The sequence below is a fragment of the Lepus europaeus genome, chromosome 3, assembly GCF_033115175.1.
Source record: "Lepus europaeus isolate LE1 chromosome 3, mLepTim1.pri, whole genome shotgun sequence".
Lineage (NCBI taxonomy): Eukaryota > Metazoa > Chordata > Mammalia > Lagomorpha > Leporidae > Lepus > Lepus europaeus.
The window spans coordinates 125,325,164-125,350,482 of NC_084829.1; the positions used below are offsets into that span (position 1 = coordinate 125,325,164).

The following is a 25,319-nucleotide window of genomic DNA, read 5'->3' on the forward strand; positions in this document are numbered from 1 at the left end:
TTCTCAGAGAGTTGTATTATAACTATGTCTAAGTGCTCCCAAAAGATGTATCATTCTGGGGTGCTTCTTTAAGGTTAATTAAGTTTCTAAAAAAAAAAAAGTGAAATTCAAGTTGCAATGACTTTGATTAGCTCTTGTCTCAACTGTTGAGGAAGTTTGTTTTTGCTTTTTTTTTTTTTTTAACCATGCACATTGTTGAACTCTTTAGTTAGTATAGAGTTGGTCCTCTGTGTATAAAATTAATCAAAAATAGATCTTAGTGGAGAATGGGACTGGGGATGGGAGAGGGAGGAGGAGGAGGGGTAGGAGAGTGGGAGGGAAGTGGGGTATGGTGGGAAGAATCACTATATTCCTAAAGTTGTACTTATGAAATGCATGAAGTCTGTATTCCTTAAATAAAACGTTTCTTTTGGGGGAAAACAAATAAATTTTTAAAATTTATTTATTTGAGAGGTAGAGTTACGGAGAGTGAGAGGGAGAGACAGAGAGAAAGGTCTTCCATCCGTTGGTTCACTCTCCAGTTGGCTACAACAGCTGGAGCTGCACCAATCCGAAGCCAGGAGCCAGGTGCTTCTTCCCAGTCTCCCATGTGAATGCAGGGGCCCAAGGACTTGGGCCATCTTCGACTGCTTTCCCAGGCCATAGCAGAGAGCTGGACTGGAAGAGGAGCAGCCAGACCAGAACTGGCACCCATATGGGATGCCAGCACCTCAGGCAGAGGATTAACCTACTGCGCCATGGCGCCGGCCCCATAAATAAATAAATTTTTGAAAAAGAAAGTGTATGTAAAAAAAAATCAAAATGAAACGAAAAAAAAAAAAAAAGTAAACCTGAACTAACTTGACATGACCCTTTGGAAAAATGCTGAACAAGAAACACCCACAGGATACACATTCACAGTCAACAAGCTTAGATGATAAGGCATGTCTTCGTGTGCTTCTACAGCCAAAAACATCCTCACCATGACATCATTTTATAAACATTGGAATTGAGCCAGTTCAGCCTTCAGTCTCCACAGTAGTCCTCCTGGGCTTTACCTCACTCTCCTGTGCTTGAGATCAGATCCCATGCTTCCATCTTCAAAGACTCCAGTTAACAAAAACGATCTTCCTACAAATATAGGAAACACCATGTCAATCTTGAGAGTTATTACTACTTCATACCCAATAAGACCCAGTCTTGTTCCCTTGTAGCACCTTGTTTCTCTATTAGATCCTTCAAAGGGCCAGAAAAGTGGATAGGTTTGATCTGGAAGTGTCCCAGGTGAGTGTTAGGGGCTTATAGCATGGGTCACTTTTAGAAGGTGATATGGTTAGATGACTTGGGTAGAGCTCAAAACTTTTTTTTTTCATAAAAGATTTATTTTTTTGAAAGGCAGAATTAGAGAGAAAGAGGGAGAGATTTTCCATTGCTGATTCACTCCCCAAATGGCTACAGTGGCTAGGGCTGTGCTAGGCCAAAGCCCGGAGCCAGGAACTTCATCTGAGTCTCCTAAATTGGTGGCATGGGCCCCACCACTTTCCAAGACTTATTAGCAGTGATCTGCATCTGAAGTGGAGCAGGTGGGATGCAAACAAGATGAATTCAAAACTTCTAAAGACTTCAAGAGGTGGCAATGCACAGGGGTTAATGTATGGATTCACTAACAATAGATATCCTGGGTTTTAATGTCAGCTCTAGAGCTTACTAGCTTTGTGACTTTGACTATGTAAGTCGTTTGTGTTTCATTTTCTTTATCTTTAATAGTATAATTATAGCCACTTCAAGACTATATAGTTATTAAAGCACTCAAAATAGTGCCTGGCATATAGGAAGCACTAACAAGTGATACATAAATAAAATAATAGAGGAATTCCTCCTTTCAGTGGAGAAATTATCTAATGAAAAATAGATTACAGGAAAGTTCATATTTTAAGTTAGTAACATTTCAGTTTGAAAACTAGATGCAGACAGTGTAATGACTTATGTGCTCTTTACATATTTCAATGTTTTTTTTAATTTTCTAAAACATTTTTGTTAATGTATGAAAAGCAGAGTGATGAGAGAGAGGGAGGGAGAGAGAGGGAGAGGGAGAGAGAGAGAGAGAGAGAGAGAGAAAGGCGGAGAGAGAAACAGATCTTCCATCTTCTGGTTCATTCCCCCAAATGCCCACAACAGCCAGGGCTGGGCAAGGCAGAAACCAAGAGCCAGGAACTTCATCCAGGTCTCCTACATAGGTGGCAATGAACCTAAGTACTTGGGCCATCATCTGCTGCCCCCAAGGCACATTAGCAAAAGTTGGATCAGAAGTGAAGGCAGGGGGCCAGTGCTGTGGCGTAGCAGGTAAAACCGCCGCCTGCAGTGCTGGCATCCCATATGGGCCACGGTTCGAGTCCCAGCTGCTCCACTTCTGGTCCAGCTCTCTGCTATGGCCTGGGAGGGCAGTGGAGGATGGCCCAAGAACTTGGGCCCCTCCACTCATATGGGAGACTGGGGGGAGGCTCCTGGCTCTTGGCTTCGGATTGGCACAACTCTGGCCGTGGTGGCCATTTGGGGGGTGAACCAATGGAAGGAGGACCTTTCTGTCTCTCCCTCTCACTGTCTATTTGTCAAATAATAATAAAAAAAATTGGGGAGTGAACCATCAGGTGGAAGACCTCTCTCTGCCTCTCCTCTCTCTGTGTAACTCTTTCAAGTAAAATGGATGGATCTTTAAAAAAAAAAAAAAAAAGAAGAAGTGAAGGCAGAACTTAATTTCAGGCACTCTGATCTGGGATGTGGGTATCCTACAGTAGCTCAACTCTATGCCACAACACTCACCTCTGTTTTTTTTTTTTAAACTTTTATTTAGTAAATATAAATTTCCAAAGTACAGTTTATGGATTACAATGGCTTTCCCCCCAATAATTTCCCTCCCACTCGCACCCATCCCATCTCCCACTCCCTCTCCCATTCCATTCACATCAAGATTCATTTTCAATTATCTTTATATACAGAAGATCAATTCAGTATACACTAAGTTAAGATTTCATCAGTTTGCACCCACACAGAAACACAAAGTGTAAAATACTGTTTCAGTACTAGTTATAACATTACTTCACATTGGACAACACATTAAGGACAGATCCCACATGAGAAGTAAGTACACAGTGACTCCTGTTGTTGACTTAACAATTTGACACTCTTGTTTATGGCGTCAGTAATCTCCCTAGGCTCTAGTCATGAGTTGCCAAGGCTATGGAAGCCTTTAGAGTTCACCGACTTCAATCTTATTCTGACAGGGTCATAGTCAAAGTGGAAGTTCTCTCCTCCTTTCAGAGAAAGGTACCTCCTTCTTTGATGGCCCCGTTCTTTCCACTGGGATCTCACTCGCTGAGATCTTTCATTTAGGTCTTTTTTTTTTTTTTGACAGAGTGTCTTGGCTTTCCATGCCTAAAATACTCTCAATGACTCTTCAGCCAGATCCGAATACCTTAAGGGCTGATTCTGAGGCCAGAGTGCTATTTAGGACATCTGCCATTCTATGAGTCTGTGCATGGAAAGACAGGAGAAGCACTTGGCTCCTGCCTTCGGATCAGTGCAGTGCGCCGGCTGCAGCATGCCAGCCGCGGCGGCCATTGGAGGGTGAACCAACGGCAAAAGGAAGACCTTTCTCTCTGTCTCTCTCTCTCACCGTCCACTCTGTCAAAAAAAAATAGTGAGTGCATAAATGTTTTCTTCTTTTTCAGCTGTGAAAGTAATATTCATACTAAATTTATCAAACAATACAGAAGAAAACCCAGTAAAATACCAATGTTTCTGTCCCTATATTCTCAGAGGTAATAGATAAAAAAATTAATTTTATTTCCTTCTACAGCATTTCTGTGCATGTACAAGCTTATTTATATCTTCTTCATATAAACAGACACATATTATACATACTATTCAGTTAGCCTTGTTATTTATTTATTTGAAAGGCAGAGTGAGACACATACACACACACACACACACAGGGAGAGAGAGAAACCTTTCCACTGGTTCACTTCCCAAATGGGCACAACTGTTGAGATAGAGCAGGCCATAGCCAGGAGTCTGGGACCCCACTGGGGTTTCCTGTGTGAGTGGCAGGAACTCAAGGACTTGTACCATCACTGGCTGCTTCCTAGGAACATTCTCAGGGAGCTGGATTGGAAATCAAAGGCACACTAATATGGAATATGAATGTATCAAGCAGTAGCCTTAGTTTGCCTTTTTAATTATATACCTTAAACATTTTATATCAACATATAGTTTTAGATCAATCTTTATTATATGCATCTGTCATTGTTTCAACAGTTCTTCATTAACAAACTGTTAACACTTCTTTTGGTCTATCACAACCAGTTTTTAAAGATTTATTTGAAAGAGTTACAGAGAGAGAGGAGAGACAGAGAGAGAAGAGAAGAGAGAGGGAGAGAGTGAATGAGAGATCTTATAGCCCCTGGTTCACTCCCTAAATGGCCACAATGACTAGGGCTGGACCAGGCTGAAGCCAGAAGTCTGGAGCTTCTAGATTTCCCACATGGATGCAGGAACCCAAGGATTTGGGTCATCTTCCACTGCTTTCCCAGGCACATTAGCAGGGAGATAGATTGGAAGTGGAGTAGTCAGGACTCAAACCAGTGCTTATATGGGATGCTGGTGCTGCAGGCCATGGCTTTAACCTGCTGCACCACAGTACCAGTCCCTACAACCAATTCATAATGAACAATCTTGTAGATAGAATTTTGTGTGTTTATCTATTGTATATTTGTAGGATACTTTTTATCAATGCATCAGTGTATATGCTTTTAAAAAGACACTATGAATTACTCCACTTCAAACATTATACTAAAGAGTGTTTTTAGCCTAGCAGTCAAGAAACCCACATCCCCCATCAGAGTACCTGGGTTTGATAGCTGACTCTGGCTCCTGACTGCAGCTTCCTGCTAATGTAGACCTTGGGAGATAACAGGTGATGTCTGAAGTAGCTGGGTTCCTGCCACCAGTGTGGGAGATCAGCATTATGTTCCTGGCTCCTAGCTTTGGCTTGGCTCAGTCATGTCTCCATGTACTCCAACCCTCACACAAATTTTAAAAAATTAACAATAAAAAAGTTATACTAGTTTACATCAACTGTGTATGAGCACATCAGTTTTTTCACACCCTGACCTATACTGGCTAGTTAATCTTTTTTTTTTTTATTCTTTGCTCAAAGGGTATGTTATTTCAATTTTTATTCTTTAATCATAGATGAGGTTGAACAACTTTTTACATGTATTACTTGTTTATGTCTTTTTTCTGAATAGTTTGTCCATGTACTTTGTGTATTTTTTAAAAAATATTATCTATTTTACTTGAAGAATTACAGAGAGGGAGAGACAGAGAGAGAGATTCCATCTTCTAGTTCAATCCACAAATGGCTGCAAACTGCCAGAGCTGGGCCATGCTGAAGCCAGGAGCCAGAAGCATCCTGCAAGTCTCCCACGTGGATGAAGGGCCCAAGCACATGGGAAAATTTCCACTGCCTTCTCAGGCACATTAGCAGGGAGCTGGATTGGAAGTAGAGCAGCCAGAAATCAAGCTGGCACCTATATGGGGATGCTAGTGCTGTGTGCAGTGGCCTAACCCACTATGCCACAGTGCCAGCCCATTTTGTTCATTTTTCTATTGAGTTAGTCATCTTATTTTTACCAATTTTTAAGTATTCTTTGAATATTCACAAAATTAGCCCTTTGTCATGTATGTATTATACATATTTTTCTGTTTAAATATATATATTAAAGATTTTATTCATTTATTTGAGAGGTAGAGTTACAGACAGAGAGAGAGAGACAGACTGTCTCCGTCCGATAGTTCACTCTTCAAATGGCTGCAATGGCTGGAGCTGAGCTGATCTGAAGCCAGGAGCCAGGAGCTTCTTCTGGTCTCCCACATGGGTGCAGGGGCCCAAGCACTTGGGTCATCTTCTACTGCTTTCCCAGTCCATAGCAGAGAGCTGGGTTTGAAGAGGAGCAGCTGGGACACAAACCAGCATCCATGTAGGATGCCAGTGCTGAAGGCAGAAGCTTAGCCTCCTATACCATAACGCCCACCCCTCTGTTTATATTTTTAAAATAGACTTTTTATACATGAAGGTTTTAAAAAATATTATCAGGTCATTGTCCTCAGATTTGCCAATCATTTCCATTATAACCTCTAAACTATAATTGTTTCAGATTGTCACATTTATTCTGCATTATTTTCACTTCCCATATAACCATCTCCCAAAATTATATATTAATACTTTCTTTCACCTAATCTAGTAATGCACCCTCTCATTTAGTCTATGCTGTTACACTCCCTCCTTACCTCAGCACAGTTAAAAACAACTTCCTCAGCATCAAATTCACTTTGAATTGGCCTCTAATCTTCTAATACATACCAGCACCTTTAGGAAGGGTCCTAGGGCAAGAGCTGAATGTTCACCTTGAGTAACATCTTCAAATGGGTAAGCTACAGCTAAGCAAGTTTGACAGACTTCTATCTGGATCTACTGAGCCTTTTACAGTGCCTTGCTGAGGATCAATTTGTGTATTAATAATAGGGATAGGGACCGGTGCTGTAAAGCCGATCCAGATCTCTGCTATGGCCTGGGAAAGCAGTAGAAAATGGCCCAAATCCTTGGGGTCCTGCAAATCCTCAAAATGAAGACAATACAATTATTATATCTGTTATATAGGGGAGAACTCTCCAGGAGATTTAGAGAATTTGCTCAAAATCACAGAAATGTATGAGGGACCCCAGAACTGACCTTTAACCACAATAGAGCATTAGTATTTTCCAATCCTTATACTATCTCCCCCAGCCAGTACCCTCACTCTGCTTAACCATCTCAGGCACCAAGAACAACTGTCCTCCACTCTAGAAAGCAAGCTTCTGACTGGTTAGGAGCTCCTCTATGACTACCTAAGTCCTACTCACCTTTATATCCTCAGGGACTGGCAGAGTATACTGCCCCTAAGAGGCATTCAATAAAAGCTTGTCAAGCTTAGCACTGAACCCCAGAGTTGTTAATGGATTTGTCCAACATTTCTCAGCTAAATGACAAAGCTGAAACTAAAGCACAAGTTTGGAAATCCTAGCTCTCCTGCCCTGTCCCCTACATAGTGCTGAATCTCAGATTTACAGGCATCAGTCTTGAGAGATGGCTCATGGTGATGTAGGAAGGAATGATCTCCTCTGCAGCTGCTAGGTTCTCCTCTTTGGATTTTAGGAATGTAAGAGAAAGAGACAGGAGAAGACATTTGTGGGGGATGGTTACCTCTTAGAGGATAATTCCTTCATTTTCAATCTCTTAGTTATTAGCACTCTGAAAAAAAAAAATGTAGAACGAAAGGAAATTCCAGGGCCTTGGCAGTGAGTCACATTCTGAATTTCCAAATGTGATGCTTGAAAATAGTTCATCTTGTTGCAAAAGACAGGATTTCCTGTTTTTTTACAGCTGAGTAGTACTCCATAGTGCATATATACCATAATTTCTTTATCCAGTCAACAGTTGACAGACTTCTGGGTTCGTTCCATATCATAGCTATTGTGAATTGTGCTGCAATGAACTGCTCTTTCATATACTGATTTCTTTTGGTTTGGGTAAACTCCCAGGAGTGGGATAGCTGGATCATATAGTAAGTTTATATTCAGATTTCTGAGATATATATCTCCATACTATCTTCCACAGTGGCTGCACCAAGTTTACATTCCCACCAACAGTGGATTATGGTACCTTTTCCCCCACATTCTCGCCACCATTTGTTGTTTGTTGATTTCTGTGTGAGAGCCATTCTAACCAGAGTGAGATGAAACCTCACTGTGGTTTTGATTTGCATTTCCCTGATGGCTGGTGATCCTGAGCATTTTTTCAAGTGTCTGTTGGCCATTTGAATTTCCTCTCTTGAAAAATACCTGCTCAAGTCCCTTGCCCATTTCTTGACTGGGTTGTTTTGTTGTTGTTGAATTTCTTGAGCTCTTTATAGATTCTGGATGTTAACCCTTTATCAGTTGCATGGTTTGCAAAAAATTTCTCTCATTTTGTCACTTGCCTTTTCACTTTGCTGAGTGTTTCTTTTGCAGTGTGGAAGCTTTTCAGCTTGATATAACCCCAATTGTCAATTTTGGCTTTGATTGCCTGTGCATCTGGGTTTTTTTCCAAGAAGTCTTTGTGTATGCCAATGTCTTGCAGAGTTTCTCCAAAATTCTCTGGAGATTTGATGTTATCAGATCATAGATTTGGGTCTTTGATCCATTTTGAGTGCATTTTTGTGTAAGGTGTAAGGTATGGGTCTAGTTTCATACTTCTGAATGTGGAGATCCAGTTGCCCCAGCACCATTTGTTGAAGAGACTGTCCTTGCTCCAGGGATTGGTTTTAGCTCCTTTGTCAAAGTTAAGTTGGTTGTAGATGTATGTATTGATTTCTGGAGTTTCTATTCTGTTTCATTGGTCTACATGTCTGTTCTTGTGCCCTTACCAAGCTGTTTTGATTATAACTGCCCTGTAGTACATTTTGGAATCAGGTTTTGTGATGCCTCTGGCTATATCCTGACTTTTACAACAAGATGGATACAAATGAAAAACATTTAGTGAAATAAGCTAGTCCCAAATGAAGAGATACCATATGTTTTCCCTGATCCAAGGTAACTAATAGAGTACCTAAAATGTAATGTTTAGGAGTGAAGTGGACATTTTGAGATCTGATGGTTTTTTTATAGCTCTTGTTTCTTCTGTTGAGGGACAGTGTTTTTTCTTCTTCGTAGTATTTGTTGAACTCTTTTACTTAGTGTAGGGTTAACTATACAATCATTAAGTAAACTGAAAATAGATCTTTATAAAAATTATGAGTGGGAATGTAGGAAGAGGAATAAGGGTTGGGACTTGGGTGCTGTGGTGGGGGAAGTATCACTATGTTCCTATATATATAAAATACATGAAACTTGTATAACTTAAACAAAATTTATAGAAAAAAAAAAGAGGCCGGCGCCGCGGCTCACTTGGCTAATCCTCCGCCTGCAGCGCTGGCACCCCGGGTTCTGGTCCTGGTTGGGGTGCCGGATTCTGTCCCGGTTGCTCCTCTTCCAGTCCAGCTCTCTGCTGTGGCCCGGGAAGGCAGTGGAGGATGGCCCAGGTGCTTGGGTCCTGCACCCGCATGGGAGACCAGGAGAAGCACCTGGCTCCTGGCTTTGGATCAGCGCAATGCGCCAGCTGCAGCGTGCCAGCAGTAGTGGCCATTTGGGGGGTGAACCAATGAAAAAGGAAGACCTTTCTCTCTGTCTCTCTCTCACTGTCCACTCTGCCTGTCAAAAAAAAAAAAAAAAAAAAGAAAAAAAAAAAGAAAAAAGAAAATGGTTCAAGGTGCTGGCGCTGTGGCATAGTAAGCTAAGCCTCCGCCTGCAGTGCTGACATCCCAAATGGGCACTGGTTCGTGTCCTGGCTGCTCCTCTTCAGATCCAGCTCTCTGCTGAGGTCTGGGAAAGCAGTAGAAGACAGCTCAAGTGCTTTGGAGCTAGTACCCACATAGGAGCCCTGGAAGAAGCTCCTGAATCCTGGCTTCACACAGGCTCTGCTCTGGCCATCGCAGCCATTTGGGGAATGAACCAGCGGATGGAAGATCTTTCTCTGTCTCTCCTTCTCTGTGTCTGTAACTCTACATCTCAAATAAATAAAATCTAAAAAAAAAAAATTCAAAAGATTATTTAAATGAACCACAAACTGTCAACTTATGTTGCACTTAGGTGATGGAATTTAAAGAAGATAGCAAGGCATGTGATTACCTGGATTCTCCCATTCTAACTCATAGTGATGATTTAGGTAGGAAGGAATATGAGGCAAAGCAATTAAGGAGGGCAGTTTATAAAGATCATTTTTCATAAAACAATCAAGGCAAAGTAGGACAGTGTCTGGTACTGCTGACACATGTAATAAATATTAGCTAAAGGGGCTGGCACTGTGGCATAGTGGGTAAAGCCACTGTCTGCAGTGTTGGCATCCCATATGGGCACCACTTCTTGTCCCAGCTGCTCTACTTCTGATCCAGCTCTCTGCTATGGCCTGGGAAAGCAGTACAAGATGGCCCAGGTCCTTGGGCCCCTGAAGTTACGTGGGAGACCTGGAAGAAGCTCCTGGCTCCTGGCTTCACATCGGCTCAGCTCTCTCTGGCCATTGGGGCCATCTGGGGAGTGAACCAGAGGATAGACGACCTCTCTCTCTCTCTGCCTCTGCTTCTTTGTAACTCTGCCTTTCAAATAAATAAATCTTTTTTTTTAAAAAAAAATTTAGCTAGATCCTAACATCTCTGCTTCTTTGCACAAGTTACTTAGATGCTCTCAGTTTCCTCAACTATAAGATCAATAGTACCTACCTCTCATAGATGTTATGAGAATTAAATGGATTAATATGCACAAAGTGCCTTTACACAGTACTGTATTAATTTACTTTTTAGAGAGCCATTCTTTTCCTTTTCCTTCATTATGGTTTCTAAGATTCATTTATGTTATTACTGTAGTTATACTTTATTTGTGTGTATCCGTGTGTGTGTTTACTATTCATTTGTATGGATATACCACTCTACCACTACTTACCCATTCTCCTGTGAGTTTTGTTTTCAGTTTTTGCTTTTTGGAGTATATGAATGAATGTTTGGCTTTGAAAGACAGTACCACAGTGGTTCACATAGTGACTTCACATGTCCCTCAGAGTGTCCTGCTCAACATCTGATTTTGTTAGTTTTGCCAATCTCAAGTGTGTGTGATGTTATCTTACTGTGGTTTGCATTTCTATGATTACTAATAAGGAAGAGCATTCTAATCTGCTTTTTTATCCATTCATATTTTTGTGAGCTGTCTCTTCATGTCTTTTTGCTTTTTGGCCTGTCTTCTTGGGAGGTCACATGATCCCCCACTGTTCTTGTCTTAAGAATCATAGACATTAGTCAGCCTATTAATCCTATAGACCTGATGAAGATGACAGTTTACATGATATAAGAGAGTCTCAGGGCCCACAAATATATTTTCTCAAGAGTCTTCCTTAAGCCCACTGTAGCTAGAGAGAGTGAAAAAGAAGAATTTTTGACAGTTTGTGTTTTGTTTTTCAGATGTGGTTATGTATTTGCACTTTTTTTTTTTTGACAGGCAGAGTGGATAGTGAGAGAGAGAGACAGAGAGGAAGGTCTTCCTTTTTGCCGTTGGTTCACCCTCCAATGGCCGCTACGGACGGCGTATCTCGCTAATCCGAAGCCAGGAGCCAGGTGCTTCTCCTGGTCTCCCTTGCGGGTGCAGGGCCCAAGCACTTGGGCCATCCTCCACTGCCTTCCCGGGCCATAGCAGAGAGCTGGCCTGGAAGAGGGGCAACCGGGATAGAGTCCGGCGCCCCAACCGGGACTAGAACCCGGTGTGCCGGCGCCACAAGGTGGAGGATTAGCCTGTTAAGCCACGGCGCCGGCCTGTATTTGCACTTATTAATTTGTTTATATAATTTTTAAAAGAAGTAGCATTAAGTAGTTCTGTTGTAATAATAACCATTTATTGAGCACTTCTGTTCTAGCTGCTATGCTAAGTACTTCACATGTACAATCTGAGTCTTTTCTAATATTTTATTTATTTATTTATTTGAAAGGCAGAGGGAGAGAGGGAGAGAGGGAGAGAGGAAGAGAGGGAGAGAGAGAAAGTGTCTTCTATCTGCTGCTTCACTCTCTCAGATGGCTGCAACAGCTGGAACTGCACCAATCCGAAGTCAGGAGCCAGGAGCTTCTTCCAGGTCTCCCATGCAGGTTCAGTGGCCAAAGGATTTGGGCCATATTCTACTGCTTTCCCAGGCCATAGCAGAGAGCTGGATTGGACGTGGAGCAGCCAGGACACTAATTGGTGCCCATGTGGGATGCTGACACTGCAGGTGGTGGCTTTACCTGCTATGCCACAGCGCCGGGCCCTGATTTCAGTCTTTGTAATAGCTTTTGATAGTCATAAAATAGGTGTTACTATTATTATTTTCCAAATGAGGAAATGGAAACCCTGAAAAATTAAATAACCTGTTCAAGGAGGAATCACTACTAAATATAAAAATGGATTTCAACTTGAGGCAGTCTGACTCCTAAACCCATCCACAGGAAGTATAAAGGGAGAATGCTGTGGGTGCCCAGAAGCTATGCAAGGAGTTGATGAGCATCTGGGGTGCACTAAGCAGGGAAGGAAATGAATATGGGAAGGTAGATGAAAGAGCTGAAACACCAAGAATAGGAATTACTAGGAAGCCAGGAGAGTACCAAAGGCCCTGGGACAGCTGCTTGCAGAGGTGTGAAGACATTTTGAAGTGCAATGTTTTCAGAAAATCTGGGTAAACATCAAGTTAGTATTATGCCACAGGCATGAATTGTGGTTAAGGAGGAATAGAGACAAAAGGCTCTGGACTCTTTTTGGAGAAGCCATGAGTCATAGATGCTGAAGCAGTCTGAGATAATGGCCAGCAGGAGTTTGGCAGCATTTGTGAGGCAAGTGCTGAAGCTTTCCGTAAGTTAGGGCAACGATCTAGAAGCCGGCAGATGGTGGTGATTGCGCTGCATGCCCTAGCATGAGACTCAGAAGGCAGAAGGCGGGGAGTGGGTAGGAATGGAACCACCTGAATGTGGCAGTTAGAAGTAAGCAGAATGCCAACATTGCTTCCAAACCTCTCAGCATGTTGGCCGTGGGAGGAACAAGCAGCTTTTGCTTGTCAAGGCTCAAGGGAAATGATGCCAGGTTTCAGTGAAGGCCAAGAAAAGAGAGGGCTCTGTGAGGAGATTGAGGGTGTAGAGGGCTTATAATGAAATTGTGGTTTTTACAGCGGAAACTGTCAAAGGAGGTCAACTGTGGTGGGAAAAGCAGCCTGGGACAGTTTGGGTATGAGTAAAAAGAAACTATTGCTTTGAACGTAACTAATAAGAACAAGGATGGGTGGTACAGATGAGCAGGACTAGCCTTGAGATTATAAGAAAATAATTACAAGTGAATTTGAAAGGAAACCAACGTTAACTTTAAGATGTCGGTTGCTGATTGACCTCCTGGCTGTTTCCTTTTGCTTTAGGGGAGAAAGTGACTCTGGTGCTACTAGAACAGTTGTGAGACAGACCCCTCTCTTATACACCAAGTAAATTATCCTGGATAGGGCCAGTGTTGTGACACAGTGGGTAAAGCCGCCTCCTGCAATGCTGGCATCCTGTATGGGTGCTGGTTCAGGTCCCGGCTGCTCTGCTTCCAATTCAACTCCCTGCTAATGGACGGGAAAGCTGCAGAAGTTGGCTCAACTGTTTTGGACCCTGTCACCCTGTAGGAGACCAGAATGAAGCCCTTGGCTCCTAGTTTCAGGCTGGCCCAGCCCTGGCCATTGCAGCCATTTGGAGAGTGAGCAAGCAGATGGAAGAGGTATCTATCTTTCTCTCTTTCTCTCTCTCTCTCCCTTTTTTTAAAATAAATAAATCCTAAAAAAAATTAAAAATTCTGGACTAAGTCATCTTCCTTGTCCCATCTTCTCCATTTCTAAAATAGAGATAATACTATCATCTCTGAGTTTTCATGAGAATCAAATAGATTTATTTATATGAAGTGCCTTAGAAAATTATAAAATTCTAAATGTACACTAGAATTACTGTTTGTCACAGCAACTTTTGTTAATGCTGAATTCCTTATCAGAAATGCAAGATGTAGGTATACTTTGTTCTTTTAAAAAAATTACACTCTATGCTTTATATGAGGAAATGGATTTTAAGAAAGCATTATGTCAAAAAGCAGAAGTGTTGGGGTGAATGTTTAGCTTAGAGTTTAGGACTCTGGGTCCTCTATCAGAATGCCTGAGTTTGTAGCTCACCTGACTCATCACTCCAGCTTCTTGCTAATACAGACCTGGGGAGACAGCTGTGATGGCTCAATAATTAGGTTCCTACTACCCATGTGAGAAGCCTAGACTGAGTTCTCTGCTCCCATCCTATCCCCAGCTATTGTGGGAATTTGAGGAATAAAAGAATGGATGGGATCTCTTTGTGTTAGTAAAATGATGCCGTCTTATCTGTGGCACCATCTTAAGACCTGGGTGCCATCTTAGGCTCTGGCCCCCAGACCCATCTTATACAGTATGCTTCAGTTCTAAGCCCAGCCTGGCTTGCTAGAAGTCAAGTCACCAAACGTCCCAACCAAAAGCGTCAGCTCCACCCCTACCCTAACAGGATTTGCTGCTCCCACTTCCCTACCTTCTGCAAGGCTATAACAGGACCTGCTTCCTGCACATGCACTCTTGACTTCTCTCTCCCTTTACCCCAGCCTGTCAGGTCTCCTCCACCTGACAGTAAACCTTTCCTTCAGCTCTGGTGTTTGGTGTGTTTTGTGGTGGCCTTACACTTTGTCTGTATCTCAAATAAATAAACTTAAAACAGCAGAAGTGTCCTACTTTTCAGATAAATGAGTAAAATAATTCATCAGGGCAGTAAGAGATGGGGAAGTTGTCATAAAGAGGAGTGGTGTTTTTCTTCCATCTTTCTCTTCATTACAAATGATTTACAGTTTCTGCTTAAGAACAACAGATCAAGACTTCTCTTAAAGTCCCTTAGCAAAGCTCCAAGAGCCACAAGTCTAGATTTTGGGCCACCTGCCAATGTTTGTTCCAAGGGAGCTGTAAGTTGAGCAAATTAATGACCAGAAACTGGAAATTCCTCTCCTTTCCCATACGTAAGTGCTCCTCCTCGCCTTCCTTTGCCCAGACCTTTCACCTTCCACCCTTAATCAAACAGATGGAGACCAACAGTACCCCACACAACCATGTTAGCCTTATTTCATTTTTATTTTTCTTAAAGAAGGGAGAAATGCATTTACTTTTTTTAACCTTTGAAAACATCTAATATTTTTGCAACACTGCTAAAATAGCAAAAAAAAAAAAATTATCCTTATCCACTAAATATAATCCAGGGGAGGTCTCTGTATTCATGTCCAGGAAATCTCCATATAGGATATGAGAAAGGAGTTGCTTATTGTGAACATGGTATTTGATCAGATTTGAACAAACTCACCAACATACTTTCCACATCCTCACTGTAGGATGGAAAGAAAGATGACACTCTACCAGCAAATGTCCTGTGTCTTCTGATATCATGGCAGAACAACTCAAAAATGTATAGAATGAGATCATCTATAAAACAACAAAAAGGAGGCATCAAGCCCTAGTTTATCCAGAGACCAGTGTTAATGGATCCTTTCCGTCATTGTCTTCAAAATCCATATGGAATATCATACTATCTTCTAACTTCTTTTACTTAGACATGTGTCATAGTACAGTAGTTAAGAACACAGGTTCCTGGCCGGTGCCGTGGCTCACTAGGCTAATCCTCTGCCTGTGACGCCGGCACCCCAGGTTCTAGTCCTGGTTGGGGTGCCGGATTCTGTCCCTGCTGCTCCTCTTTCAGTCCAGCTCTCTGCTGTGGCCCGGGAGGGCAGTGGAAGATGGCCCAGGTCCTTGGGCCCTGCACCCACATGGGAGACCAGGAGGAAGCACCTGGCTCCTGGCTTCGGATCAGCGCAGTGCACTGGCCGTAGCGGCCACTTGGGGGGTGAACCAATGGAAAAAGGAAGACCTTTCTCTCTTTCTGTCTCTCTCTCTCACTGTCTAACTCTGCCTATCAAAAAAAAAGGACACAGGTTCATGTTAGAGTGCTTGAGTTTGCAGTTTTGCTGTCACTAATGGGATGGCACTGCGTAAATTCCTTAACTTTTATGCAGACAGGGATGGAGGTTTTGGACAGAAAAATGACAGAATCTACAGCTACAAGAGTTAGGTTGCCATCAGACAAAATCAGAAGTCTATGAATAAAATGTTTGTAGAGATTAGCAGTTCAATCTATGGGCCCCTGAGTGAACACATCAAGTATGCAGTTGGATTTTTACTTGGAGAGAGTTATGAGCAGTTATAAATGTGGGAGTCAGGGCATCAAGATGGAGCATGGAGACTGGACAAAATCATGGAAGTAATTGTAGACAGGCATGACCAGGGATTGAGGACTGGGACATCTGGGCACTAAGAACTGAGAGGGGAGATAAAAAGAGAGCAGAGGAAAAGTTTAGGAGGAGTGAAGAAAAGCAAGAACAGAGTGACCTGGAAGCACATGGAAAAGGTGCATAATAGAGGCAGAGTAGTAAAATGTGCCAGATGCTGCTGATATGTCAGATAGGAAAAGGACTGGAAATTAACCTTGAATTTGGCAACGTGGCCACTGACCATCTCCAACAGCACTCTGAGCGCAGTGAAAGCTTTGGGGAAGAGTAGGTTTAGGAGAGAACTGGAGGAAAGAAATTGTAGAGTAACAAATACTATCGGGTCCTGATTGGGAAAGTAGGTATAAAAAAGTTTCATTTTTATTTTTAACGTGGGAGAAATGATAGCATGTTTGTAGGTGGATTGTAACAATTTCAGTAAAGAGAATAAAATCGATGACACAGGATGTTAAAAGGGGAATTTCTGGAGTGATGTCCTTGAGTGGGCAGGAGAGGATGGGATTTAGCGTGACTGAAGGAATTAGCTTTGATGTGAGCACAGAATGTTTATCTTTCATAACAGTCAGAAAGGCCAAATATATGAGTCATCAATTTGGAAGGAGTCTTTTCTCTTCTGATTACTTCGATTTTTTTCATTACATCCGTTTTCCTTGTTCATGGCAGTTACACAGGAAGTGTCAGGACTCCCAAGATGCCCCTCATTTCCAGTCCTCTAGCTTTCATAAAGCTTGTACTTCCTGTAAGTGTTCTCCATTTCTCACTCCTGAAACTTTTCCACTTATTTTTAGGAACGTAGGAGGCATAATTTCAACTGTGTGTGACAATGTTTGTTTATTTACATAATGACAATACTGAATGGTAAGGAATTTTTGCAAATCTGATAGTGAAAAATGTTTTTCATTATTTAACTTGAACGCTTCTGGGTTTCTACTAAGGTTGGGTATATTTTCCATATATGTGTTGACTGTACTTTTTCTTTTACTGAATAACTTGCATATAAGCTGCTTACTTTTCATGTTTTTTTAAAAATATTTATTTGAAAACCAGAGTTACAGTGAGGGATGGAAAGAGAGATTTTTTTTTATCCCCTGGTTAATTCCCCAAATGGCCACAATGACCAGGCCTAGGCCAGGCTGAGAAAAGAGCTTCATCCAGGTCTCCCATGTGGGTGCAGGGGCCAAGCTCTTGGGCCATCCTCTGCACATTATCAGGGAACTGGATCAGAAGTGGAGCAGCTGGGACTGGATCTGAATCAGAACTGAACTAGAACTAGATTAGAAGTGGAGCAGCTGGTACTCACATGAAATGCAGGTACCGCAGCAGGTGGCTTAACCTGCTGTGCCACAGAGCTGGCCCCAGCTGCTTATTTTCCTATGGCAGCTTTTTTCTCTTTCTGGTTGTTTGGTTAAAAACTCTTCCTATGTTAGGATTACTAATCCTATTTCTCCTGCACACTGCAAATAGTCTTACTCTCCCCCCTTCCATTTCCCTTTGATTTTCAATGCAGCATTTGACATTTATGGATATTGTTCAAAATGTTTTATTTTATATCCATCAGTAATTCATTTTATAGAATTCATTTTAGGTACTTATGTCTTTTGCTTTCTACCCCAAGACAAAATTTTCACCTACATTTTTAAAAAATCTGGCTTCATTTTTTTTTTACACTGACATAAATATTTCATCAGTAGTATATCCGGGTGTTAAAACATGATGCATTTTTTTCCCCTTGAAATGGTGGCCAGTTGTTTCAATTATCTTTATGTGTTAATACCTTATACTAGAAAGCTTCACTGCTCCCTTCCTTGCTGAAGTTACCACCCAGCTGGCAGTTTCCTGCTGAGGGTAATTCCCTGGGGAGTGCTCTTAAGAAAGGATTTGGGGGCCAGCTCTGTACAGTAGCAGGTAAAGCTGCTGCTTGCAGTGCCAGCATCCCATATGGGCACGCAGTTGCTCCACTTCTGATCCTGCTCCCTGCTGTTTTGCCTGGGAAAGCAGCAGAGAATGGCCCAAGTGCTTGGGACCCTGTACCTATGTGGGAGACCTGGATGAAGCCGCTGGCTCAGCCCTGGCCATGGTGGCCATTTGTGGGGAGCCAACCAGTAGCTGGAAAATCTCTCTCTACCTCTGCCTTTCCTTCTCTGTAACTCGTTCAAATAAATAAATAAATCTTTAAAAACAAAATAAAAGAAAGGATTTGGTTGTCAATTGGGTTTTGTACTTGGTCCTAGGCAGCCTCTTAGCTTCATGGCAGCTTGCCAGAAACAGCTCCATCCAGAAACCTGCTATTACCTGGTACCTGAAGCAGTGAGAAAAAGAACATTACTCACTTAGCATCAGGGAGAGAAATGAGAATGAACAATAAGAAAAGTTGAGCTTGAAAGAACAATAGCAGCAGCTACGCCACCAGTGCTGCCACTGAGAAAATGGAACTTCAGCTTCCATTTCCTTTGTGTAAAATCCTTCCCTGGCCAGCGCCGCGGCTCACTTGGCTAATCCTCCACCTGTGGCGCCGGTACCCTGGGTTTTAGTCCCGGTTGGGGTGCCGGATTCTGTCCCGTTGCTCCTCTTCCAGTCCAGCTCTCTGCTGAGGCCCGGGAAGGCAGTGGAGGATGGCCCAGGTCCTTGGGCCCTGCACCTGCATGTGAGACCAGGAGGAAGCACCTGGCTCCTGGCTTCAGATCGGCGCAGTGTGCCGGCCACAGCACACTGGCTGTAGCGGCCACTTGGGGGGTAAACCAATGGAAAAAGGAAGACCTTTCTCTCTGTCTCTCTCTCTCTCACTGTCTAACTCTGCCTGTCAAAAAAAAAAAATAATAATAATAATCTTTCCCTTCAGAGACCCAGAAGATCCAGGCTCTTGGCTTCAGATCGGCACAGCTCTGGCTGTTGCAGCCATCTGGGGAGTGAACCAGCAGATGAAAGATCTCTCTCTCTCTCTCTCTCTCTCTCTGCCTCTCTGGAACTCTGCCTTCCAAATAAATCAATAATTTTTTTTTTAAAAAAAAATCCTTTCCTTCATTCATTCACATGATTTTTCCATTGCCCATTTTGAGGCAGCTAGGTTGGATGTTATGATAAAAAAGGCCATGTCCCAACCACAGAGAACCTGCATTCTAGATGGAATGCTATAGGGAGCTACTGCCTCATGTAGGAAACATCTGTCCCAGGTATAGGATGCAAACAGCACACAACAACAGAACAGTTTAACAGTGCATGATTAGGCAAATCAACATGTCAGAATACAAAGCATGGAAATGGAAGCGAGGGTATAAGAATCTGAAATGTAATGAAGGTAGAGTTGGAAAGATGGTGAGTATAACACAAGCTTTCTTGGGTTAATAGGAAGGGAGACACCTAAGTAGGTGAACTTACATGATATTTACCTTGCATTGGTAACAGTCACTCTGCTGTCATTCCATCATCTCTACTTTTGGTCTTCATCAGTGTAGCTTGTAGTCTGATTTTCTTTGTGTTCCCTTCCTTTTTTCCTGTGAATAATGTGTTCAGTCTGTTTATATTTGCTGCCTTAAATTTATTTACTTTCAATCTCTCGTAAACCCAACTGGAATCAGGCTTTCTCCCCAACTCCACCACTAAAACTATTTTACCAGCTTTTCCAATGATGTCTGTCCCAGTCCTTTCTCCTCTTTTTCATCCTGACAGCAGCTTTGACATAGATGAGCACTGCCTCTTACTGAAAACACACTGCTTTGCCTCCAGGGCACCACTCCTGGTTCTCCTCTTGTCTGACAGCATACTTTCCTCAGTCACACTTGACCATCTCTCATTTCTCTGATTTCAAAATGGTAGAGTGCTGTAAGCTCAGTCCTTGGGACTTTTTTCTACTTCTACTTACTCTTTTGGAGATCTCTTCTAATTTCATGAAGGCGAATGTTCTGCATGCTGAAGAATCTAAGATTGAAATCTCCAACATAGACTCCTCCCTTAAACTTTAAGCTCATATGTCTGATTACCAATGACACTGCTGCTTAGGTCAAATAGGGATCTATAGTACATTGTATTATTGTTCACAATATCTGTTGTCTTTCCCAGGGATAGGACTGCATTTACCCTGTTCTCTTGATATCAGGTAGGCCATGTGACTTGCTTTGCAAAGTCAGTGACATGAGTGAGTCACTTCTGAGAAGAAGCCTTAAGATCCATCATGGGACTCCACTGTGTTCTTTTCTCTCTGTCCTGATACCAGAAACACCCCAGACAGAGGCTGTTTCTTCTGTCTAGGTCCTGAGATAAGTCCACAAAGCCAGAGCTGACCTATGGTGGACACAAATGAGAGTAAGAAATAAACCTTTTTGCTTTAAGGTATTAACATTTTTGGAATTGTTTACTGCAGCAAACTTAGCCTACACAGATTAAAATAGTATTTCACATTAACATACCCAGAACCTAATGCCTGATTTTCCCTAGCCACTTGCTCTCTGCAAACCTGTTCTTCCCACAGAGTTCCCCATATGGGAAGTGTCAGCTTCAGCCTTGCAGTTTTTAGACTAACAACCTCGGAGTTGTTCTCGACTATTCTCTGAATCTCAGTTTCCATATATAGATCATGGGGACACATCAATGCACAAAACAGACACAAAAATAAAAATTCCTGTTGATACTCTACTCCACGGGGGTGAAGATGATGACAATAAAAAACTACAGTAAACTAAATTTGTTGTATATACAATATATGATACATATTACTATATAACATTAAATATTTACATTTAAACATGTAAAAGGTAATGCATGCAATGGAAAAAATAGAAGGTAAAGAGGTACTACTAGGGATGAGGGTGAGAGGATAGGGTACAAGGACTATCAGGGTTGATCTCATTGTGGAAGAAATATGTGAGCTGAGACTTGAGAACTGCAGAACTCTTGGCACACAAAAACACTGTCCACAACTCCGTATTCAGCTGATGAAATTTTAACAATACTTTTCACAGCATACGTTCCGGTCCCTGGGATACCCCAGCAAACCCCACTGCACTCCTATCAAACAACTGCTCTGGGAAGCCCAGCACTGTCAGGTGAATTTATAATGTTTGTTCTAGCCAAACCTATCATCAAGATACGCCCTTTCCCTTCTCTTCCAAGAGTACTTACTAAAATGGGCTTACAACCATGTTTCTGTATCCCCTGTAACTCAGAAGTTATCTTTCTCAAGGACAAGAAAGCCATTCCTTTGCAATGTAATCATGAGGAGGGACAGGGCCCATCTCCCAGTCTCTATGGGATGACAAAAGCTCCCAGCCGGCCTAGTAACACTTGCACTGACCAACCTTTTACAACATTTCACTTCTTTCATTGATTCCCAACCCACAACCCATTCTTCCTCCCTTTAAAACACCTAATCATTGAAGCATAAATAAAAATTGAACTCAACATCACCCATACTAACAGTAGTTATTGAATAAAATCCGTGTCACCACTTTAATGTTCAGCTGTGTTTATATTTGACAGACTTGAAGGAGAGTACAGAGGCCTGTAGTAGAAAGTGTTACAAAGAAAGGGACAACCAGGGCAGAAGCTCAGATATGGGAGCCTGCCATACTCCTTGTTACTCCATTGTGTCTGTAGCAGAGCAATGACAAACACTGGTGGCAGCTGGTATCTGAATGTAATGGGGTGGGCAGATATCATATAATTTAGCATTTCATGACCTACTAGGGGTGAATACTTGAGCTTTTAGTCTCAATGGGATAGGGAAATCCTGGGGATGTTAAGGAGAGGAGTGACATGATCTTTCATTTTACTTCTTAATATTTGTATTTATTTTAAAGACAGAGAGCAAGAGATATCAAGATCTCTTTCATCAACTGGTTCACTTCCTAAATGGCAGCAACAATAGCCAGGGCTGGGCCAGGGTGATGCCAGGAGCCAGGATCTCCATCCAAGTCTTCCATGTAGACAGTAGCTTAACACACTGGTTTACAATATCTGCTAAATATCTGCTGTGAGGTTTACATTTTTAAAAGAAGTTTTAGTTATTTATTTGAAATGCAGAGTTACAGAGAGACAGAAACAGAGAGAGAGAAAGGTCTTCCATCTGCTGGTTCACTCCACAAATGGTCACAATGGCTGGAGCTGGGCTGATCTGAAGCCAGGAGCCAGGAGCTTCTTCTGGGTCTCCCATGTGGATGCAAGGGCCCAAGGACTTGGGCCATCTTCCACTACTTTCCCAGGCTATAGAAGAGAGCCGAATTGAAAATGCAGCAGCTGGGATTCGAACCAGCACCCCTATGGGATGCCGGTACAACAGGCAGAAGTTTTACCATTATACCACAGCACTGGCCCCTGAGGCTAACATTTCAAAAGTTTCACTCTAGGTGCAGTGTTGAGACTAAACAGTAACATGGAGTCAGAGCGTAGGCTTAGAAGCAGGAGTCCAATTAAGAAGTTATTAAAATAATCATATGAGGGATGATGATGGCTCCGTCAAGGGTGAGAACAATGACAACGTATGACTCTGGATGTACTTTAGAGAATTTACTGACAAACTGGATTTTAGGAATTAAAAAAAAAATCAGGTCTGATTTCAGTTTTGTCCTGAATAACTAGCAGAATGGGGTTTCTCTCAACTGAGAGACAGTAGCAGGTTTGGTGGAGGAAGCAAGGAAGAGCTCTCATTTCAGGAAAGAGTTCTACACTACACATTTTAATTTGGGAGTCACTGGCAAATATATGTTGTTGAAAGCCACTGACTGCATGAGATGATCATGAGAGTACAACTAAAGAGAAGAGAACCTAGGACCAAAGCCACCCAACAAGAAGACAGGCTTAGAAGAGGAGGCAGCAAAGCAGACTGAAAGGAAAAGCCAATCAGAAAGGAGGAAAAGTCACAAAGTATGCTATGATGGAAACCAAGAGAAGAAAGTCTGCCAAGGGGAAGAGAATGACCAACTGTCTCTGAACAGATGAGGACTAAAAAGTGACCATTAGATTTAGCAACATGGAGGTCACTGGTGACCTTGACAAGAGTTATTACAGACAGAGAGGTGGCAGCAAAAGCCTGGAAGGAGGCAGTGAGATAGAACAGAGGCAGGATTTGAGTTGGTCCAAGCAATTTCTTAGTGTTTACAAAAAGGAGCTCTGGCTCTCAGTTCTTTACTGAGATGCCTGCCTGGTCTTTTCATTAAACTCAGCTAGCGTTATGGCTACTCTGTCCCATGTCTGAAATTCTTTTCTTGCATGAAGACAAGAACTTCTGCTTAGGGGTCTCCTAGAACAAAAGGACTTAGATCTAGAATATATATTTTAGAAAACCACTATCATGTTCTCAAAACCGTATATATGAAATTATATATGAAAATTGTTTGGCATCCTTTTATGGATGCCAGTTTGAGTCCCGACTATTCCACTTCCAATCCAGCTCCCTGCTGATGGCCTGGGAAAGCAGCAAAGGATTGCCCAAGTACTTTGGTCCCTACCACCCAGTGGGAGACCCAGAAGAAGATTCTGGCTCCTGGTTTTGGCTTGGCCCAGAAACAGCCATTGTGGCCATGTGGGGAGTGAACCAGAGGATGGAAGATTTCTCTCCCTGTCTCTCCTCTCTGTCCGTAACTCTTTCAAATAAAGACATATCCAAAAAAAAAAAAAAAAAAAAAAAAAGGATATGTATCCAGAATATTTAGGGAACAGATAATTCAATAAGAATCCATATTTATGGCCGGCGCCATGGCTTAACAGGCTAATCCTCCGCCTTGCGGCGCTGGCACACCGGGTTCTAGTCCTGGTTGGGGCGCCGGATTCTACCCCGGTTGGGGCGCCGGATTCTATCCCGGTTGCCCCTCTTCCAGGCCAGCTCTCTGCTATGACCTGGGAAGGCAGTGGAGGATGGCCCAAGTCCTTGGGCCCTGCACCCGCATGGGAGACCAGGAGAAGCACCTGGCTCCTGGCTTCAGATCAGCGCGATGCGCCGGCCGCAGCGGCCATTGGAGGGTGAACCAACGGCAAAAAGGAAGACCTTTCTCTCTGTCTCTTCTCTCTCACTGTCTAACTCTGCCTGTCCAAAAAAAAAAAAAAGAATCCACATTTGAAAAAATGGGCAAAAAGTTTGAACATTTTATGCAAAAAGATACACAAATGGCAAATAAACACATGAAAGACGCTCCTCAGTTTTCAGGGAAATTATAGCAGCTAAACTGTTCAGTGGGACGCCCACATCATGAGTGCCTGGGTTCAAATCCCAACTGCTTCCAATTCCAGGCTCCTGCTAATGTACACCTTGGAGGGCAGTGGTGATGGTTGCAAGTGATTTAATCCCTGCCACCCACATGGGAGACCTGGATTGATTTATAGGCTCCTGGCTGCAACCTGGCCCAGCCCCAACTACTGTGGGCCATTTCAGCGTGAACCAGTGGATGGAGGATTGATCTCGGTTTCTCTGTGCCTTTCAAATAAAACTTTAATAAACAAAAGGAAGTCTGTTTTCAAAAAGTTTAGTGGGTTCTGGGGACAGATAAACCTTTCTCTGCACTTTCTCACTACCAACTAGTCTTCTGTTGATGTCAAGAAAACAAAGAAATAACTTAGGAAGTTATTGTACTAGTCAAGGTGAGGCACAGGGAATCACTGGCAGTGAATTTCTGGAATATCTGAGACGGTCAACAGGGCACCACATTCACTTGGCTGGGTGGACATGAAAGGCTACTTTTTTTTTTTTGAGAACAAGGAAAAGACGGAATGAAGGAGACACACACACACACTCTATCTGCCCACTCACTCCCAAAATGTCCCCAGTGGCCCCAATCATCTGAGCTACCCCCCGCTGACTCCTAGGGTCTGCATGGGCAGGAGCTGGGGTGCCCAGCTACTCCAAAGTAGGACGCAGGCGTCTAACCTTTAGCATAACACCTGCTCCTAGGCCCTAATTTAGATTTAGCTAGTACCGTTGACAACAACAAAAAGAAAACCGAGACGTCAGGGTCAGGTTTACACATTTTGAGCTTATGCTAGTAAACATGCAGCACCACACGTGATCTATACTGAAAAGGCTCTAGAAATTTTGGCCGTCCTCTTACAACCTATGAATGTTTAAAATCAAACTTTAAGAACACTTGAGAAAAATAAGGGTGACACTCGTACTCTTCTGAAACTCTGCCGTACGACGGGACTCGAAGGAGCGCTGATCAGAGTACCCACCAGGCTTCACTCGGCAGACGTTCGGCGCCCCAGTGATGTCACCCCGACGCACGGCGCGCTCCTCCATCTCGGCGGACGTCGTGCGTCCTTACCAACGAGGCGCCGGGGGCGGGCGACTCCAGGTAATGTCCTCGCTCGCCACCTAGTGGCTC

The 25,319-nt window shown here is 42.8% G+C and overlaps 1 long non-coding RNA gene across 3 annotated transcripts; it reads right to left on the minus strand.

Moving 5' to 3' along the window:
* Window positions 1–590: 590 nt before the first annotated feature.
* Window positions 591–25,252, minus strand: LOC133757092 (uncharacterized). 3 transcript variants are annotated; one of them, XR_009865564.1, is made up of 3 exons: window positions 25,168–25,252; window positions 19,401–19,505; window positions 591–1,110 (listed from the first exon to the last, which is right to left on the minus strand). It is a non-coding gene; the product is annotated as an uncharacterized LOC133757092 (long non-coding RNA). The 3 variants fall into 3 exon arrangements; XR_009865566.1 differs by having other exon boundaries at window positions 25,111–25,192; XR_009865565.1 differs by lacking the exon at window positions 591–1,110 and adding an exon at window positions 15,050–15,154.
* Window positions 25,253–25,319: the final 67 nt, after the last annotated feature.